This window comes from Hippopotamus amphibius, chromosome 6 (genome assembly GCF_030028045.1).
Source record: "Hippopotamus amphibius kiboko isolate mHipAmp2 chromosome 6, mHipAmp2.hap2, whole genome shotgun sequence".
In the NCBI taxonomy this organism is placed as follows: domain Eukaryota; kingdom Metazoa; phylum Chordata; class Mammalia; order Artiodactyla; family Hippopotamidae; genus Hippopotamus; species Hippopotamus amphibius.
This window is the reverse complement of record NC_080191.1, coordinates 143762088-143775713: the sequence shown is the minus strand read 5'-3', so window position 1 is coordinate 143775713 and position 13626 is coordinate 143762088. Positions and strand designations below refer to the sequence as shown.

Genomic DNA, 13626 nt, shown 5'->3' with positions numbered 1-13626 from the left:
ACGACCAGGTGTTAGAAGCATCAATTCTTTAAAATTAAAACTCGTGATGGATTTAGAAAAGATACAAGGTTAAAATGAGGATAGCTGTCTATAGATGGTGAATTCCCTCACCAAGCTTGCTCAGACAGGAACCCCCTTCCCACAACACAGCACCTAGCAGAACCACAGAATTTTATGTTTAAGATAATATAAACTAGATAAGATATTAACTGAGGAATTTCAAAATGTTCTAGTGGCTGTGCTGGGGCAGACTTGAGAGAGAGAGAAGAAATGAGAATGAAAGAGCTGCTATGATATTTGCATATAAGTCTTAGTGTGTGGGTGTAGTTTTCATTTCCTCCGGTAAATACGTAAAGTTCCAGAGAACTGCAAATCAAAACCAAATCAAAACCACAACGAAGTATCACCTCACACTGGTTAGAACAGCCATCATCAAAATTCTACAAATAATAAATGCTGGAAAGGATGTGGAGAAAAGGGAACCCACCTATGCTGTTGGTGGGAATGTAAATTGGTACAGTCACTATGGAGAACTGTATGGATGTTCCTTAAAAAACTAAAAATAGCGTTACCATATGATCCAGTAATCCTACTCCTTGGGCATATATCCAGAAAAGATGTAAACTCTAATTGGAAAAGATACACGCACCGCAATGGTCACAGTAGCACTATTTACAATAGCCAAGACGTGGAAGCCACCTAAGTGTCCACTGACAGAAGAATGGATCAAGAAGATGTGATTGAGATATATATATACTCAGCCATAAAAATGAATAAAATATTGCCATTTGCAGCAACATGGAGGGAACCAGATATTATCATACTCAGTGAAATAAGTCAGACAAAGACAACCTATATGTAGAATCTAAAAAATAATGCAAATAAAGTTATTTACAAAACAGAAATATCCTCACAGACACAGAAAACAAAGTCATGGTTACCAAAGGGGAAGGGGGAGGTAAATTAGGAGTTTGGGATTGGCAGATACAAACTATTATATACAAAAGAGATAAACAAGGTCCTACTGTATAGCACAAGGAACTATATTCAACATCCTGTAATAACCTATAATGGAAAAGAATCTGAAAAAAAATATGTATAGCTAATCATTTTGCTGTACCCCTGAAACTAACACAATATTGTAGTGTTCTTATGTCTTTTGATTTAGTTAGATTACAGCGTTCAAGTCTCCGTTTGTTTGAACTTTTGTCTAGATGTTCTATTATTGAAAGTGAAATAGTGAAGTCTCCAACTCATTATAAAACTGTTCTCTATTTCTCCCTTCAATTCTATGAATATTTGCTTTGTATATTTTGAGGTTCTACTGTTTGGCACATATACATGTTTATATCTGTTACATCTTAATGAATGGACTCTTTTATCAGTATATAATGTTCTTTTTTATCTTTTATAAGTTTTTTACTTACAGTGTATTTTGTCTGATATTAGTATAGCCACTCCAGCTCTCTTTAGATTACTATTTTTCATGGGCTATCCTTTCACCATCCTTTCACCTTCAAGTTGCAAGAGTCCAAAGTGAGTTTTTATTATAGACACTGTATAGTTGGATCATGTCTTTTATCCATTCTGTCAATCTCTGCTTTTTGACTGGCAAAATTAATCCATTTACTTTTAAAGCACTTAGTGATAAGAAAGCACTTCTGCCATTTTGCTATTTGTTTTCTGTATGTCTTACACCTTTTTGTCCCTCATTTTCTCCATCACTGTTTTCATGCTGATTTTTTTTTTTTTTTTGGTAGTATTCTGTTTTACTTTCCTTCTCTCTCTTTTTTCTTTGTGTGTGTATACACTTTTTGGATGTTTTCTTAGGGGTTGTGGTGACAATGTGTTTTAACAAGTCAAGGTAAAGACCTCACACTATGTGTCATGTGTTGAGCCCTATGCTGTGTGTGTTTTAGTAGCATCTCCTCAACATTCTGTAGCTCCTGAACTAAGAAGTCATGATTGAGACCAAAATGATGAGGGCCAGGGCCTGACTTCAATGACCTCCCTGTATTTATCCATTTTACAGATGAAGAAACTGGGGCTTACAGACTTTGAGAGACTGAGTGACTTGCGAGGTTTACAGAGGGGTGGCTGAATTGGGTTTACAGATAGGTGGGGCTGAGGACAGGGCTGGAGAGGAGGAGGTAGGAGTCCCTGGACCTGATACTGAGCAGGGCTCCACATATATTTGTTGCACAGAGAAGTGTGGGTCAGCCTGGTGACTGGACAGTGCTGCAAGAGGAGAGTGTAGAGCCCTGCCTCTGCCTCCCAGCGCCAGTGGCCTAAGCAGCTGCGTGTTTTAGGTGCTGACTCACAAACTCCTACTTACTCAGCTCCTTCCCAGGTGGGCCAGAGTCGCTGGGCCTAGTCAAGTTTCCGGTCAGGCTGACCACGGTGTGCCTCCCTGGAGGAGTCGAGGCGTGCCTTCCGACCCAAGATGGATCTCTGGTAAGTACTTGGGTCTTGCTTCCTTGGAATTTGTTTCTGGAAAGGGAGTAATATTTATTTATAATGGAGCATGTGGGGGAAAGTGCATGTGGGGAATGTTGGAGACACATTTAACTGGAGTCCCAGAAAGCTACTCCACTCTCAGGAATGGGAGATGATCAGGACCTTTTTCTACAGCGCTGGTCTCAGAGGAAAGGACAGTGATGCTCACCCTGGAATGGCAAGGCCAGGCAGCACACGCCAGAGGACAGCTGTATCTCCCCCAGGGCAGCTTCCCAGAACAGCTCTCAGGTCTAACTAGGAAGAACCTGTGGGTCCTTAGGTTCCTAGCCAGACCATGCTTTCCTGCACCATCTCCCAGATCACGCCATGTCCTGAGAATACTGCCTATGCTCAGGATAAGACACGAGGAGTGATGGTTGTAGATTTCTGAGAAGCAAACCAACAGGTTGTAGTCAAAGAAGAATTTAGTTGCAGCAATATCAGTAGTGGGTTGATGGTTCCCAGGATGCGTGGGGACAAGCTGGCAGGACCTGCTGAATACGAAGCCAGCCCCACTGGGGAAGGGGGTATCTGGGTGCTATCCCTGACCCCCAGGCCCTTCTGGAAGTGGGGTAGGACCCAGCCCTGTAGTTACCATGGGAAGAGCTTACAAAAGAGACCTCCAGGAGGAAGCTTAGGTTAGATTCGGACGTAGATGAGTGCCAAGCAGCAGAGAGAAATGGTACCCTATCCCTGGTCTATCTGGCGCCCGCGTGGTCCCAAATCCTCCCCTAACCAGACCGGAGCCTGCGGCATCTACCCCTTGGGGTGCATCTGTGTCACGTCAACTGGAGGGGGCTGCCACAGAACAAGGGTGGATAGGTGGTAGGTGCTCCCCTGTGCCTGCCTCACCTGGCCAGGGTTACCCTGCGGTGGGGCGCTCTAGGCAGGGGTAGAGGGGTTTGTGGCAGGACAGCTGAAGCCACTGCCACTTCTTCCGTGCTGGGACAGCTGTGATCTGAGGGCCCAGCAGTCCCAGGACACGGAGTCCTACCAGCCTCCTGGACGCACCTCACTCTGCCCCTTCTCCTCAGGCAGCTCTCCATGACGCTCACGCGGCTGCACTGGAACCCACTCTTCCCCCACGTGGTGAAGCGCTGGAGTTCGGTCAGCAGCTGAAGCTGGAGCAGCTGAGCCCGACCAAGCTGCTGAGCAGGAACCGGGGCCACGGGCCGACTGGCTCCAGGCGTACAGGTGAGGCCAGCCACGCGGCCTGGGGGGCAGCGCGGCTCCAGGTTGCCGGGTGCCGACAGCCACAGAGGAAACCCACCCCGCCCCATGCAGGGAGCCCAGTGCGGGAGGGGCGGGAATCAGGAACGGCATTTGCAGCCAAGCCAGGATCCCAAAGTCCCGCTGGGAAAGTATGTGAAGCCTGCTACGACGGCGCCCGGGCCTGGCGCGCTGAGCGCATGCGCCTCATGCTCCCTGACGCCCCCTAGCACCTCCCGGGGAACAACAGCGCGGAGTCCTGTCCAGGCTGCCGAACTGAGAACGGGGACATCTCAGAGGCAAGGGAATGTCTGTCTTTGTCTGTCCCTGTCTTCATGTTGTGAATAGTGTCTTCAGATGGCTAAAAATTATTAATTTTGACAAAGTTTATCATTTTTTTTCCTTTAAGTTTTGTGTGTTTGCTGTCCTATCAAAGAAATATTTGCTAACTGAAGGTCACATGTATTTTCCCCAAGTTTTCTTTCAGGGATTTCTGATTTTAGTTCTTATGTACATATCTGTATAATCTATTTGAAGTTACTTTTTATATGGGTCATGATCTAGGAGTGACGGTTATTTATTTTTTTCCACGTGAGTATCCGGTTACTTCAGTATCTTTTGTTGGAAAATCATACTTTTCCCAATGAATTACGTTGTCATTTTAATAAAATCAAATTGAATCCATATATGTGTGGGTAACCATGTGGGCCGATGCAAACGCTCCTTTCTGTTGTAATAATATATATTTAACATCTATGCGTGTGACAATACCACACTGTCCTGATTACAGTATAACGATAATGTACTGCAAGTCCTTAACTTTGTTTTTTAATTTTAAAATTTATGTTGGCTTTTTTAATGTCAATTTTTTATGTAAAGAAGTTGAGAATAAGCTAGTCAAGTTTATAAAAAGGCTGCAGAGATTTTCTTTGGGATAACATTAGATCTGTAAATCACTTTGGGGAGAATTATCATTTTAACCAAATCAGGTCTTACAAATCATGAAAACAATGTAGTTTGCCATTTGCTTAGGCCTTCTTTAATTATTTTCAGTAATATTTTGTAGATTTTAGATTTTCAGTAATATTGTGTAGTAATATTTTGTAGACTCGCATATCTTTGCTCAAATTATTTTAAATGTATTTAAATTTATTTTCTTTTAATGATATTATGAATGGTTATAAACCATTAAATTTATTTTGGACTACTCACTTCTAGTATATGTAAAATAAATTAGTTGTTGTAAATTGATTTCCTATTCTATACATTTACTAAATCCACTTAATTGTAGTAGAATTTTGTAATTTTTTAATATTTTCTATGTATACAGTAATGGCTTTTGAAAATAGTTTTTTAAACTCTTTTTCCAATAATTTGACCATTTATTTATTTATACCTCATTCTTGTATTACTGTAACATATTTATATTAGCTTCCTTGAGTTCTTTTACTGCTAAATTCAAAATCTGAGTCTTCTTGAAATTAAGTTTTTATTTATTGATTTTTCCCTCTGAAGGTGGGGCACAGTTTTCTGTTTCTTTGCATGTCTAGTAATTTTGGTTTTTTATTATTTTTTTATTCAGATATAATGGACACATAACATTGTGTAAGTTTAAGGTGTGCAATATTTTGGTTTGATACATTTATATATTGCAATATGATTATCACCATAGTGTTAGCTAACACCTCTAACATGTCACGTAATTGTAACTTTTTTGGTGGTGTGAACAATTAAATTCTAGTCTCCTAGCAACTTTGAAGTTTATAATACTGTATAGTCGACTATAGTCACTGTGCTGTGCATTACATCTCAAGGATGCGTTTATCTACTTACAAGCTGCAAGGGAGATGTTCTTTAAGGATAGTACTTTTGGTTTAAAACTGGGCATTTTATATAGTCGGTTGCTGCATTTTAGTAGACAATAAACTTATTAATATTTAAAGTTTTAAATATTAATATTTAAAATGTGCCTGCACAGTTGCTGTTGTTATTGTTTTTGCCTGACTGTCTGAATTTCTCCTGTGCACAAGTGGTTTGGTTTCTGTGTAATAAGATTTGTTATTTTTAATATTCACATGTTGGATTTTTGTTCCCAAATATCTATAATGATAATATTCTGTCTCTTATAATGTTAATGTCTTTGTCCTAAACTTGCTCAACAAATGATGAGTTATTCTAGTGGCTTATTGCAATTTTTTGTTTGTTTCTTTTGTTTTTAGTTTTTGTGTGTGTTGATTGGATTAATTCTGCTCTTTTCTCTTTTTATTATAGATTTGAATAGATTTGTCATTTCCAAGACATTTTTCCTTATTTCTTCTATTGAATATTTAATATTTTCTTGCTTTTTAATATTAGCCAGCTTTCTCCTGGTGATGTTAGATGTTATGCATTGAAGCCACATATTCTTACTATGTATTAAAAAAAAAAGGCTACAAAGATTATCCAGTAATAGGGAGTGGGAGTAGCTGTTCACCTTTCAGCCTCGTAACAAGGGTTTTTAACTTTGTTCTTCAGTTCTCCAGCTAGAAATGAACTCAAGAAATGCCAGACTTCTAGCACAATTCCTTGATTTTGGCACTTTAATTTTTGTTTTATTCTTTTCTACTGGTGTCTTCCTTTTATTCTATTTACCTGGCTGTCAAGTTCTTAAAGCTTTTGTGGTACACAAAATCATAATTCTCTTCCACTTCATGACTAGACATCTCTAAATGTATAATGCTACCACCAATCATTTCCTAATTTCAGCTTGTGACTTGTGATATTTACAACTACCTACCCTACTTTAAAAATATACTATGGAATATGGAGAATATGGAATTTCAGAGGTTGAAGGGAGGCATCATCATAACTTACAAGTCAATTCCCTAAGTGAGGAAGTAAATGTCTGCCATCTTCTCTGAGCATTCTGTGCCCCAAGTTTCTGGTTCTGTGGATGGTGGGTAATAGATATAAAAATGAAACAACTTTCTTACTTTTTCCTTGGTGTCCTCTCATGAAGCAGTTTTGGCACATGCTGTAAGTTCAATTTCAGTTAGGTTTTTTAGCTTTGGATGCCACATCTTATCATTAATAAGAGATCCCCCCTCATATTGTCAATTTGCTTGCCAGTCTTCTGTTTCCAGGTTGCTGAGAGTTTTCATTTTTCTATATATCCATGCATAAAACATTTGGAAACTCTACAGTGGTAGATGCTCAGCCATGTGTCATTTTGATCTAGCTGTGTCTAGAGATACTTTTGAAAGCTTTATCATGATTGAACCCCATCTATTCCTTTTGACAGAAAAATCTCCTTGATTTTCTTTTGTGAGGTTATATGGGGAAGCTGAACTATAAATCCTTCATCCTCTTCTTGTTCTTTCATAAGCCATCTTTACTTCCCAGCAAAACTTTGATTTCAGAGCTTTTGAAGTATGTTTCCAAAAATCTTGCTACCAGACTGCATCCAAAGAGACTATAAAAAATGGACTCCTAGTTTTGACAAGATTTCAAGTAGTTTATAGCATTTAAAACAGGACATTTTATCTCAATAAGGGGTATAAATAAAACATGTAAATTACTGTGATTTTTAAAATTGAGTGGTAGGTAAAGCGGAATTACTATTTTTAGTAACTATTACATTGATTTCTGTGTTCTCTGCAAGGTTTTAGATTTCACTAAGGATGGGTAGCTTGTCTTTCCTTATCAGTGATTCATTTGTGCTAGCAATAAATAATTATTCAATTAATTGTTAATATGGTGTTCTAATTTTAAATAAACACGTATGAAGCATCAAGCTATTCAATGTTTCAGAAATAGATATCCAATTTAAATATTGATATTTATAAATGCAGTTTAAAATGTGATATCTTTTGCCTTTGTTTCTTAGAACTTGCCTTAAGATATGATGAATAGGGTCAGGAGGCCCAAGATCTCATTTTGTTTTCTTCAGTTATTTCTTGTATGAGTCTCAGCAGGTATCTTTAATTTCCTAATACAAATTATGCGTCTCAGAATGCTGGTAGAATACCTGCATTGCCTTTTTCATGTCTCTCACCCCTAGGATTGAATATGGTAGTATATGAGATAAATTTAGACTGTAGAATGATACCAAAATGGATGTCATTATCATAAGTAATATTAACCATCCAATTTATCGAATGACTCTGGATACACACTCATTAGATGTGTGGATAAGTGGAGAAGTGTATCTAATTGCAGTTAAATCCTTGCAATATCCTCCCCAATGACACCCTTGATTTCGGTAGCTCTGCATGCCATTTCACCTTAGACCATTCCCAGAGAAGTCTCACTGTTCATTTTTCATGTTTCTTCTTATTACCAGTAGAAAAAATTTAAAATGTCTTAACATGGCAAGTTGAGTACTTCAGAAGATTTCTTGTCATAACTTCATATAATCTTATCTCTAACTACTGAACCCTCTTCTTCTGCTGTTCTTTATGTATTTTGTATTTTGTAGATGTCAAACTGCTTGTTAACACCCAGGCATGCCAGGGTCTTTCTTCACTCATCTTTATTCACAGCCTTCAATATCACTGAAATAACCTAACCTTTTTTTGTTTGTCTATCAGAACTTACCATGCAGATCCAGGGTCAAGTATTACCCTATCTGGGAATCATGCTACATTTGCTAAAGTCAAATTTAAATGCTAACTCTATAGAGCCCACTTATCATTTTGTTTAAAATTTTATATATTCTCCTAAATGTGCCTAGTTGTGTTGTCAGTTGTGTGTTCTATCTATCACTAGGTAATGAAAGCTTTGAGGGCAGGAATCAATTATTCTCAAATTTGACATAAATGCAGAATACTTTTCTCGCAAATAAAATCATGTACATTCATACAATTGAATGATACTAAGCAGGTAATTTAACTTTTCTTTATCTCAGTTTGCACATTACTAAAATTGAGATTATAATGTCCAGGTAAAAAGCTTGTTAATGCAATTAAGTGGTATCATTTATGTTATTATTAGTGTGATTATTTTTTAACTTGGTCACAATATTCATTTGCTTCCCCTCCCATACTGAATTCAGCACTCTGCTCAGATATACAATAAGCATTTATTGTAAAAAATTCTTAGAAATTTGACTATATGCCTCTTTAGCTGTGTTTTACAATATTACTTGTTAAAAGGTGTGTATACTCTCTGCTCTAGTGGACTCATAAAGATGGACTACACTTCAAGGACATTTATAGTTAGGTACTGAACTTACATTTCAATTAGGAATTGGGTTGCTTATAAAATATTTAAAACAAGAAGAGCTTGGTATTAAATTTTACTTTAGGTAGTAACCAAATTAAACACTGCATCTAAGTAAAAGTAATACTCTAATTACTGTGGAATTGCTGTAATCACTTGGTGACACTCTTGCTATTGTATTCTCATCAGGCATGACCTTCCATTCTGCAAAGTCTTCAAAATACTGAATGAACTGGCCATTTATTGATTCTACCTTCATACTAATGCAGCGTAACATTTCACATGCAATTAGGACACTTATTACTTGGAAGAATAAAGTGGCACGATGAATCCCACTGGGCTGTTAAAAGCAAAGAACACTGTAAAAAGTCCTGGATTATTTGACGTTAAAATGAGTACGTTTTATTGGTAGTGCCTACTTTCTTTTTCAGACTTTTAAAATATATGTTAATTAAGCAACATGAAGAGCCATAATAGAAAGTTCCTGAATAAAAAGGGAACCTCAGAAAGGATTACTGTGCTGGGAGTCAGGATGACCGATTTAGACTTAGCTCTAGACTTAGCTCTGCTACTGGCTAAATGTTTCCCTAGGAGGTAATCACCCCTATGAGCCTCAGTGTCTCTCTGAGTCAAATGAAGAGAATTGACTTGTAGCTTCAATAATGATTACCAGATTAGAGCTTTTGTTATAGAGAGACATTAAATATATCTATTATGTATGCCTTTCTATCTGTGTCTTTGTGTATAGGTAGCTGTATCTATCTCCTTATCACATGTATCCCTATATATGTATACCTAGATATGGATATGTTTGCATTTCCATTTGCATGCATAGATGTAATGTAGCTTACCAGTGTTTAGTATAGAGTATCACTTTATTCTGTAATTTTATTTTTAGAACGTAATGCACCATTTATTCTCCAATTAAGCCATTTTGAGGAGAATAATGAAAACAGACTCTGGTTTACAACACACAGAGTTTCAAACAAAATGCTCAATGGTTTATTTGGAAAATGTGCTTGAATGTTGTTAAACAAAAATTACCTTACGATTTGGAAACACAAAACAAACCGTCTGATTTAATTGAACTCAAGGGATGTAAGACTCTCCATCTAATTTACCATATCATTAAGTAGATAAAGACTATTATCTTATATAATTGGTAGTTGTTTTTGTGTTTCAAAATGTACTTCAGTCATTACTTTCTGAGAAAAGAATCTTTTACTTCAAGTACTCTTATCTATAGAACAATAATTATATTTCTCTATTTACAATCATATGGTATCTTGCATTAATAAAATATATTGTGAGTAAACTTGGTGCAGGGTAGAACCCACAAGAGTGTGGGCATCAAGAAAGGGCCGATTTCTGTGGAATGTGTAAAAAGAACACTCGTGCAAGGGAGACAAGTGCATGAGTCCATAATTTATGAGCTAAAACTCCAGCATGATGGGTTCTATACATTAATAGCATGTGGCTGAAAATTATAGTCTCAGTTCTGAATTCAGTAACTTGTTACCTTTAGACTTTTTTCCAGAGCACAGAAAAGTTTTCTAAGTTCTTATCCTCAACTAACTTCATAATCTTGATTTAGAGATAAAATGATGGAACTTAAAATATGAGTTAATACTAATGACCAATATATTTGTGTGAAATTGGTGTGTCACAAACCTTAATACACTTAAGGAATGCCTAAGAATGTTGATAAAATGCAGATTTCTGATTCAGTAAGTTTAAGTGATCTAAACAATTTTCTAAATGATGAGAAAGCAGTTGGTCCTTGGCCCCACACTCTTGAGTAGCAAAGCATATGCTTTAAATGATGGCTAATCTACTCTGTATGTTGAAGGGGTTTATGGGAAATAAAAAATTAAAAGTCAAAGAATTTCAAAGGAAGAGATTGTGCCCTCTTGAGAAAGGAACTTGTAATGTTACAACAAATATAAGTAGTTATTCCCCAGAGATCTGTGGTTGTTTATCAAGTAAAAATATCCTGAGTAAAGATATCTTTCAAGAGCTGTTGGATATGGAGTCTAGGGAGAAAACTAATATCAGGAGACTCAAAATACTGCCACAGTTGCCCTCTTGCAGTGGGATTATACAGAAGCACTGCAGTTAGGATAAGATTTGGTCCTGGTCCAAGGCCATGTCACAGGAAGTCTGTAAGTTTACAGATCCAATCCATGGCTGTTTCACCTATTCCTGAGTGTATAATTAAAGGAGATGAAGTTAGCAGAACACTAACATTGGGTTCCCTCACCTATGCAGTAAGAACTATTATTGGCAAAAAGACAAATGGAAGTCCTTAAAGCTTCCCTCCTTTGGCAGATTAATGTAACTGAAACAACATTGTATCACAGATACAATGAGAGAAATTAGAACCACTCATAATATACAGACTTAAAAGAAGACAGCACTGATGGTACCCATCATATTTACTTTTATTTTATCAGAATTACCTATGAAAAACTCCAATGAATTATGGCAGAAGATGATTAAAAAGAAGGTCATAAAAAGAAGTTATGATCCCAGTTTGCACTGCCTCACTTGATGTGGTATCTTTTCTACGACATATTATTACAGCCTCTGGTGCTTTGTATTCAGCTGTCAATCTAGTGAGTTCCTTCTTTTCAATCCCATCAAGAAGGAACATCAGACTGTAGTAATTATTTTTAATTTTGCCTTGGGGCAGAGTTAACTCTCCTGATCTCTGTCCCTATATAGTTCAAATAAATTTTTCTCATATTGACATTTGACAGAACATCTACTGATGCACTATCTTGGTGACATTGTGTTAATAAAACTTGACAATCAGCATATATTCCTGATACACAGCTAAGACACCTTCATGCCATTGGCTGGAGGATAAACTTTTCTACTGTCTTTCATGATCTGTGAAATATATAGGCTGTGTGCGTGCTGGGATAACTCCTCTAAAAAAGGGGGTTAATATATTTCATCTTGATCCTCCAACAATTAAAAGAGGCACAGTGTTCAATCAGGTTCTTTTGAATTTTGGAAATTTGTGTGCAATACTCTTTGGGAATATTCCTCTGATTTATTTGCCATGTGACTCAGAAGGTTGTCATTTTCGAGTAGATTCTGCAGCAGGTCCAGGCTGTGGTCCAAGAGGTATCTCTTTAATATAAAGATGCTTCGTGAGGTTTCTCACAAGTCATGATGCAGACCTCTAGGTTCTGGAGCAAGGGCACATCCCTCCAGGCTGAATATGTAGCCTCTTAAAAACCGTATTTTAAAAATATTTCTTAATCATGAATAATATTGGATAAAGGGTAGAGTGACCATACCACTATTAGTGACCCCCTGTGTCCTTTCCCTTGATCTGAGCAAATTACCCACAGAGGACAGCTCTCAGAGCCCTTCACGTTAAGAGGACTCCACCTTTCGTCATTTTGACAATCATCTCGTGTTCATTCATACTTCTTGAAGACCTCATCCCAATCTGATAGGTTAACAATTATATCTTTCAAATATATAGTACTGCATGGTTTTCTCCACACTGTTCTTTTTATAAGAGACACTCCAGGAACTCAAGTAACATGTTTATGTAATAGATTCTAAAACTCAATATTATTTATAACAAAAATTTTTGCTTTAATAATAATCTTGGTGCTAGCATTATAATGTCTTCTTAATATTGAACTTTGCAATTTGTAGCACAGCATGCTAATGATAGACATTTTCCAATAAATATTAGAGCATGTTTTCATATATTTAACACTACAATAGTAATAAGCATATTACTGTCCAAAAATGTTGTGGTAGGGATTTAGAAAAATAAATAAATACTTGAAAAATTATGCAGACATGATGTGTTTTTTCAAGAATATCCAGGAAGTAGTAAGATTTCTTCCACTTGAATAATTGATTTTTTTTTCAAAGAGAGAATGAGAGAAAGACAGAACGAATGAAAGCACTTGCAATACGACTGAAGGCTTGGACCCTTGATCCAATTCTGCCTTTTATTTTAGTCTTGGGCAAGTCACTTCACCTCTTTGTGTCTTACTGGATTTTGCGTAGATTTAATGCGAAGGACTACATAAAGCTCTCTTTAAATAGTTAAATTATAACAATATTAAAGATACATTGTAAAACTGATACAATCCTTACAACCCAAAATAAGGGGAGTGTGTGTTGTGTGTATTCAGGTTTTTGCCACCTGGATATAAAATTTTCATGGTTAAAATAAACTGCATAATTTTGCTTTTAATTTTTGATATGGCTTTATAGACTAATACATATATTGCAAACCGGTATCTTTATTTGATTAGCTTGGAGGTGGAAGTGTGGTGATACAAAGGTTAGAAAATGAGGAGATGGCTGGTTTTTAAAATATCACTGTAGTGTTTCAGTGATTACTTTGAAAATGAGTTAATCTCTGTAGTTTTCATAGATCATAAAAATAAAGTAAAAAAGAAAACTAATTTTGTATTGCTATCACATTTAATTGAAATACCAGCAAAAACCAAAACTAATAAAAATTATTTACATAATCATTACCAAGTTAACCTTAATTACTTCAGAGCCTGGTGTACTTTCTTCCTCCAGGCCTGGGTGAACAGCATGCCAATTTTATAATATAAAGAAAATGTGCAAAGGAAATGGCCAAGTTTTGGAGTCAAGAAACCTGATTTTATAGTTTCTCTCCCACCTCTCTTACTTTCCAGCTATTTGATGAGGAACTAGTTATTTAACCAATAT

At 36.8% G+C, this 13626-nt stretch overlaps 1 pseudogene; it reads right to left on the bottom strand.

Annotated features, from left to right (window-relative positions):
• LOC130854988 (dysbindin-like) overlaps positions 1-3542 on the bottom strand; it is a 131847-nt pseudogene extending 128305 nt beyond the window's left edge.
• Positions 3543-13626: the final 10084 nt, after the last annotated feature.